This window comes from Chionomys nivalis, chromosome 12 (assembly GCF_950005125.1).
Source record: "Chionomys nivalis chromosome 12, mChiNiv1.1, whole genome shotgun sequence".
Lineage (NCBI taxonomy): Eukaryota > Metazoa > Chordata > Mammalia > Rodentia > Cricetidae > Chionomys > Chionomys nivalis.
The window spans coordinates 72,863,011-72,871,162 of record NC_080097.1 but is presented as its reverse complement, the minus strand read 5'-3'; the positions used below and the strand labels follow the sequence as shown (position 1 = coordinate 72,871,162).

At 39.3% G+C, this 8,152-nt stretch overlaps 1 non-coding gene across 1 annotated transcript; it reads left to right on the top strand.

Moving 5' to 3' along the window:
- Positions 1 to 221: 221 nt before the first annotated feature.
- On the top strand, positions 222 to 351 carry LOC130885401 (small nucleolar RNA SNORA3/SNORA45 family). The gene has a single exon (XR_009058163.1). It is a non-coding gene; the product is annotated as a small nucleolar RNA SNORA3/SNORA45 family (small nucleolar RNA).
- Positions 352 to 8,152: the final 7,801 nt, after the last annotated feature.

Here is an 8,152-nt window from a genome sequence, read left to right as displayed (position 1 = left end):
GGACGTAGATAGAAGACCTTCGTCTTCCCGCAGGGCAGAGAATTTGGACTGCTCTTCAGTATCGAAAGGGTGGGGGAATGTTGTGGGGGGAGGAGAAGAGGAGTGGGGATAGGGGGAGGGGAGTGGGGGGAGGGGCAATATTTGGGAGGAGGGGAGGGAAATGGGAAACGGGAAGCAGGTGGAAATTTTAATTAAAAAAGAATAAAAAAAAAATATTGAAACCCGAAGCTAGAGTCACACTCAGGTATTGATTGTTGCCTTAGTGTGCTAGAATCCTCGAAGAATAACTGCTGATCTTATTCACTGGCTGTGGACTTTCTGACACGGTCAGTCACCAGGTTAGTGACATGCATAAGAATAAAAAATTAATAATAATAAAAATATTGAAAATAGGAAATTCCTAGAAACAATGTTTTGTCTAAGCTTAATTCAGTAGAATGTTCCACCCTATGGAATTATGAAGATGGTGTGGCAAAGAACTCATTGGACTAATGAATAGATCAACAAGAGTCATTCATGGTAATCCTTTGCCATTGGGAAACTCATTGAGGGATCTCTCACAGGCCCCTATACCAAATCTGGATCAGTTGTCCCCTGCAATTGTAGAGGAACTCCTTCCCAGAGAAATAAAAAATAAAATAAAATTAATTAATTAATTAAAAAAAAAACATAATGCCTATTGTAAAAAAAAATTCTGCTCTTGATAATAGAACAGTTACAGAAGAAAGAACAAAAATTCAGGAGAAGCAAGTATTTTGACAAAGACTAAATAAAATATACAAATAAATGACGATGAACAGTTCCTGCTCCTGTGCTGAGGAGATCAGTCCAGAGGGGTGAGTGTGTGCACACACAGCTGGAAGGTCTCTGGAAGGGAGTACAGGGCACCTCCAGCTCCTGCTGCAGGGGCTTTTTTGTTCCACACGACTCTGTCCCACAAGTCCTCCTGTTTGTCTGTGGGATCCTTGGCCCACGGGGGTCCCTGTTACTGTGCTGAAAAGATTTATCCAGAGGAATGAGTGTGTACCTGTCTGGAGTGGATGGTCCGGAAAGGAGAGCAGGGCCCCTCTAACTTCTCCTGCAGGGGCTTCATTGTTACACATGACCCTGCCTCCCCCATGCCTGCCCTATTGTCTGCGAGGTCCTTGGCCCAGGAACAGATCCTGCTCCTGCACTGAGGAGATCCAGCCAGAGGGCACTCCTTTCTGTCTGCGAGGTTCTTAGATCCACCAGCATGACCATCTCCACTGCTGAGGGGCCCTAAGATAGACAAGACCAAGAAAAGTCCTCAAGTCCATAGTCAGTCACAGCAAAGATTGGACCAAGATGCTGAGACTCTCCTGGCTGCATTTGAAGGAAGAGATGGGCAGGCACCAATGCAAGAATTCCTCCACCAACCTGAAAGGCAACATGACAACACCAGAATCCAGGGATCATGCAACAGGAAGACTTGAACACCCTATTCCAGAAGAAGTAGAAGAAATCAACTTTAAACATAACATTATGAAAATAATAGAGGACCTTAAACAGGATGTGAAAAACTCCTTTAAAGAAATGGAAAAGACAAACAAAAAGGTAGAAGAAATGGATAAATCTCTCAAAGATACCCAAGGAAACAAAGAAAAAGCTATCAAACAGGTAATGGAAACAGTTCAAGATGTGAAAGATGAAATGGAGGTAATAAAACACAAACTGAGGGAAGGCTGGATATGTAAAATCTAGATAAATGAACAGTTACTACAAAGATAAACATAACCAACAGAATACAAGAGATAGAAGAAAGAATTTAGGATGCTGAAGATGCTATAAAGGAAATAAACTTATTGATTAAAGAACAAAACAAATCCAACAAATTCTTAACACAATACATTCAGGAAATTGGGGACACCATGAAAAGACCAAACCTAAGAATAATAGTGGTAGAAGGAGGAGAATTACAGCTCAAAGGCCCAGAAAGTATATTCAATAAAATTATAGAAGGAAACTTTCCCAACCTAAAGAAAGATATTCCTATGAAGGTACAAAAAGCATACAGAACACCAAATAGATTGAATTTAAAAAAATCCCCTCCCCATATAATATTCAAACACAAAACATACAGAATAAAGAATGAATATTAAGAGCTGCAAGGGAAAAAGGTCGAGTAACATATAAAGGGAAACCTATCTGAATTACACCTCACTTCTAAATGGAAACCATGAAAAGTGGATAGATGTGCTGCAGACACTAAGAGACCATGGAAGCAAGCCCAGACTACTATACACAGCAAAGCTTGCATTCACCATCGATGGAGAAAACAAGATATTCCTAGACAAAAAACAGATTTAAACAATACATAACCACAAACCCAACTTTACAGAGAGTACTAAAAGGAAAATAACAAACCAAGGAAGCCAACAACACCCATAATAACACAGGCATCTGACAACTCTCCACCAGCACAACTTAAAGAAGAGAAAAACACAAACACTACCACCATGAAAAATAACCAGAGTTAACAACCACTGGTCATTAATATCAGTTAATATCAATGGAATCAATTCAACTATAAAAAGGCACAGGTTAAAAGAATGGATATGAAAACAGGATCCAACATTCTGCTATTTACAAGAAACGCACCTCAACCTCAAAGACAGACACTATCTCAAGGTAAAGGGTTGGGAAAAGGTTTTCCAATCAAATGGACCAAAAAAACCAGCAGGTGTGGTTATACTAATATCTAACAAAATTGACTTCAAACTAAAATCAATTAGAAGAGATGGAGAAGGACACTTTATACTCATAACAAGAACCATTCATCAGGAGGAAGTCTCAATCCTGAATATCTATGCCCCTAATATAACAGCACCCACATATGTAAAAGAAACATTACTAGAATTCAAAGCATACATCAAACCCTACACACTAATAGTAGGAGATTTCAACACTCCTCTCTCACCAATGGACAGACAGGTCAAACAGACAGAAACCTAACAGAGAAATAAGAGAACTAACAGATGTAATGAACCAAATGGACTTAACAGACATCTATAAGACATTTCACCCAAACAGAAAAGAATATAACTTCTTCTCAGCATCTCATGGAACCTTCTCAAAAATTGATCATGTAATTGGTAACAAAGCAAACATCCATAGATACAAATAAATTTTAGTAACCACCTGTGTACTATCAGATCACCATGAAATAAAGTTAGAATTCAACAACAATTCTAACCCCATAAATCCTACAGACTAATGGAAACTGAACAATCAACTACTGAACCACCCCTGGGTCAAGGAAGATATTAAGAAAGAAATTAAAGTCTTCCTTGAATTCAATGAAAATAAAGACACAACATGCCCAAACTTATGGGACACTATGAAAGCAGTGCTAAGAAGAAAGTTCAGAGCACTAAATGCCCACATAAAGAAAACGGAGAAAACACACATTAGAGACTTAACAGCACACCTGAAAGCTCTAGAAAAAAAGAAACAGATTCACCCAGGAGGAGTAGAAGACTGGATATAATCAAATTGAGGGATGAAATCAACAAAATAGAAACACAAAAAACAATCCGAAGAATCAATGAAACAAAAAGCTGGTTCCTGGAGAAAATCAACAAGATTGACAAACCCCTATCCAAACTGATCAAAAGGCAAAGAAAGAACATGCAAATTAACAAGATCAGAAATGAAAAGGGGGACATGAAAACAGACACAGAGGAAATTCAGAGAATCATTAGATGTTATTACAAAAGGCTGCATGCAACAAAATTGGATATGTGAAAGAAATGGACATTTTTTAGACAATTACCATGTGCCAAAATTAAATTAAGACCAGCTGAACAATTTAAATATACCTGTAAGTCATGAGGAATTAAAAGCTGTCATCAGAAACCTCCCTACAAAAAATGCCCTGGACCAGATGGTTTCAATGAAGAATTCTACCAGAACTCCAAGAAGAGCTAATACCTATACTCCTTAATGTATTTCACATAATAGAAACAGAAGAGTCATTGCCAAACACCTTTTATGAAGCTACAGTTACACTGATACCAAAACAACACAAAGACTCAACCAAGAAAGAGAATTACAGACCAATCTCGCTCATGAACACTGATGCAAAAATTTAACCGAATCCAAGAACACATTAGAAAAATTATCCATTATGATCAAGTAGGCTTCATCCCAGAGATGCAGGGCCGGTTCAACATACACAAATCTATTAATGTAATCCATCATATAAATAAACTGAAAGAAAAAAACATATGATCATTTCCTTAGATGCTGAAAAAGCATTTGACAAAATTCAACGCCCCTTTATGATAAAGATCTTGGAGAGATTAGGGATATAAGGTTCATTCCTAAATACAATAAAAGCAATATACAGCAAGCTGACAACTAACATCAAATAAAATAGAGAGAAACTCAGAGCCATCCCACTAAAATCAGGAACACGACAAGGCTGGCCACTCTCTCCATACCTCTTCAATATAGTGCTTGAAGTTCTAGCAATAGCAATAAGACAAAATGAGGAGATAAAGGGATTCAAATTGGGAAAGGAAGAAGTCAAATTTTCATTATTTGTAGATGATATGATAGTGTACATCAGTGACCCCAAAAACTCTACCAAAGAACTTCTGCAGCTGGCTGATAAACACTTTTAGTAACATGGCAGGATACAAGATCAACTCCAAAAAATCAGTTGCCTTCCTATACAGAAAGAACAAAGAAGCAGAGAGGGAAATCAGAGAAACTTCACCTTTCACAATAGCCACAAATAGCATAAAGTATCTTGGGGTAACTCTAACCAAGGAAGTGAAAGATCTATTTGACAAGGAATTTAAGGCTTTGAAGAAAGAAACTGGAGAGGATACCAGAAAATGGAAGGATCTCCCATGCTCTTGGATTGGGAGGACCAACATAGTAAAAATGGCAATTCTACCAAAGGCAATTTATAGATTCAGTGCAATCCCCATCAAAATCTCAACAAAATTCTTCACAGACCTTGAGAGAACAATAATCAACTTTATATGGAAAAACAACAAAACCAGCATAACCAAAATAATCCTATACAATAAAGGAACTTCCAGAGGCATTACCATTCCTGATTTCAAACTCTATTACAGAGCTACAGTAATGAAAAAAGCTTGGTATTGGCACAAAAACAGAGATGTTGACCAATGGAATCGAATCAAAGACCTGGATATTAATCCATAAACCTATGAACACCTGATTTTCAACAAAAAAGCTAAAATTATACAATGGAAGAAAGAAAGCATCTTCAACAAATGGTGCTGGCAGAACTGGATGTCAACCAGTAGAAGAATTAAAACAGATCCATATCTATCACCATGCACAAAACTCAAGTCCAAATGGGATTAACAACCTCAATATAAATCTGACCACACTGAACCTGACAGAAGAGAAAGTGGGAAGTAGCCTGCAACACATGGGCACAAGAGACCACTTCCTACTTATAACCCCAAGCACAGACAATAAGAACAACAATGAATAAATGGGACCTCCTGAAACTGAGAAGCTTCTGTAATGCAAAAGACAATGTCATTAAGACAAAAAGGCAATCTACTGAATGGGAGAAGATCTTCACCAACCCCGCATCAGATAAAGGTCTGGTCTCCAAAATTTATAAAGAACTCAAGAAACTAGACATTAAAACTCTAATTAATCCAATTTAAAAATGGTGTACTGAACTGAACAGAGAATTCTCAACAGAAGTTCAAATGGCCAAAAGACACTTAAGGTCATGTTCAACCTCCTTAGCAATCAGGGAAATGCAAATCAAAACAACTTTGAGATACCATCTTTTTTTTTTATTCTTTTTTAATTAAAATTTCCAACTGCTCCCCGTTTCCCATTTCCCTCCCCCTCCTCCCACATATTGCCCCCTCCTCCCGCTCCCCTCCCCCATCCCCACTCCTCTTCTCCTCCCCCCAGTCCATTCCCCCTCCCTCTCGATACTGAAGAGCAGTCCAAATTCCCTGCCCTACAGGAAGACCAGGTCCTCCCACTTCTATCTAGGTCCAGGAAGGTGAGCATCCAAATCTTACACCTGTCAGTTAGCTAAAATCAAAAACACTAATGATAGCCTATGCTGTAGAGGATGTGGAGTAAAGGGAACATTCATCTATTGTTGGTGGGAATGCAAACTTGTACAACCACTTTGAAAATCAGTGTGGTGGTTTCTCAGGAAACTGGGAGTCAACTTACCTCAGGATCCAGCAATTCTACTCTTGGGAATATACCCAAGAGATGCCCAATCATACTACAAAAGCATTTGTTCAACTATGTTCATAGCAGCACTATTTGTAATATCCAGAACCTGGAAACAACCTAGGTGCTCCTCAATAGAAGAATGAATAAAGAAGGTGTGCCACATATATACTTTAGAGTTTTACTCAGTGGTAAAAAACAATGGCATCTTGAATTTTGCATGCAAATGGATGAAAATAGAAAACACTTTACTGAGTGAGATAACCCAGACCCAAAAAGATAAATATCTTATGTACTCACTCATAAGTGGATTCTAGCCATAAACAAAGGACATTGAGCCTATAATTTGTGATCCTAGAGAAGCTAAATAAGAAGGTGAACCCAAAGAAAAACATATTTATCCTCCTGGATATTGGAAGTAAGCAAAATACCTGGGGAAAAGTTGAGATCACGGGGGTGGTGGAGCGGGGGAAAGGGGATATGGGGAGAGAGAAGGGAGAAGGGGAAGATTGAGGAGAGCTTGGGGGAATGGGATGCTTGAGATGGAGGCAGGGTCGATATGGGAGAAGGGAAGAAGATATCTTAGCTAAGGGAGCCATTTTAGGGTTGGCAAGAGACTTGGCTCTAGAGGGCTTCCCAGGTGTCCAAGGGGATTTCCCCGGCTAGTTCCTTGGGCAGCAGAGGAGAGGGTGCTTGAACTGGCCTTATCTTATAGCCACACTGATGCATATCACTATCTGGTGATGGATGGAGATAGAGACAGAGACTCAGATTGGAGCACTGGACTGAACTCCCAAGGCCCAGATCAAGAGCAGAAGGAGAGAGAACATGAGCATGAAAGTCAGGACCGTGAGGGGTGCATTCACCCACGGAGACAGTGTGACTGATCTAATAGGAGCTCACCAAGGCCAGCTGGACTGGGACTGAAAAAGCATGTGATCAAACCGGACTCTCTAAATGATACTGACAATGAGGGCTGACTGAACAGCCAATGATAATGACACAGGATTTTGATCCTACTGCATGTACTGGCTTTTTGGGAGACTAGTCTGTTTGGATGCACACCTTCCTAGACCTGGATGGAGGGAGGAGGCAGCCTGACTTCTCTTAGGACTGGAGAGGGGGGGAGAGGGGAAGGGAAGGAGTGGGAGGGAAATGGGGGGATGGAAGGAGTCAGAAATTTTTAATAAATAAATAAATAAATAAATAAATAAATAAATAAATAAATAAATAAATAAAGATGGGGTACAGACCTAAACAGAGAACTCTCAACAGAGGAATCTATAATGGCTGAAAGACACTTAAGGAAATGCTCAACATCCTTAGCCATCAGAGAAATGCAAATCAAAACAACTATGAGATTCCATCTTATACCTTTAAGTATGGCCAAGATCAAAAATACTAATGACAACTTATGCTGGAGAGGATGTGGGATAAAAGGAACACTCCTCCATTGTTGGTGAGAGTGCAAACGGGCACAGCCCCTTTGGATATCAGTATGGCTATGTCTCAGAAATTTAGAAAACAACTTTCCTCAAGACCCAGCAATACCACTTTTGTGTATATACCCAAAGGATCCTCAGTTGTACCACAAGGACATGTGCTCAATGATGGTCACAGCAGCATTGTTTGCCATAGCCAGAACCTGGAAACAACCTATATATTCCTGTACCAAAGAATGGATGAGTAAATTGTGGTACATTTACACAATAGAGTACTACATAGCAGAAAAAAATGACATCCTGAAATGTATGGATCTAGAAATCATCGTATTGAGTGAGGTAACCCAGACCCTGAAAGACAAATATCATATTTACTTACACATAAGTGACTTTTAGACATAAAGAAAAACCAGCCTGCAATTCACAATCCCAGAGAATTTAGACAACAATGAGGACCCTAAGAGAGATACATATGGATCTAATCCACATGGGAAGTA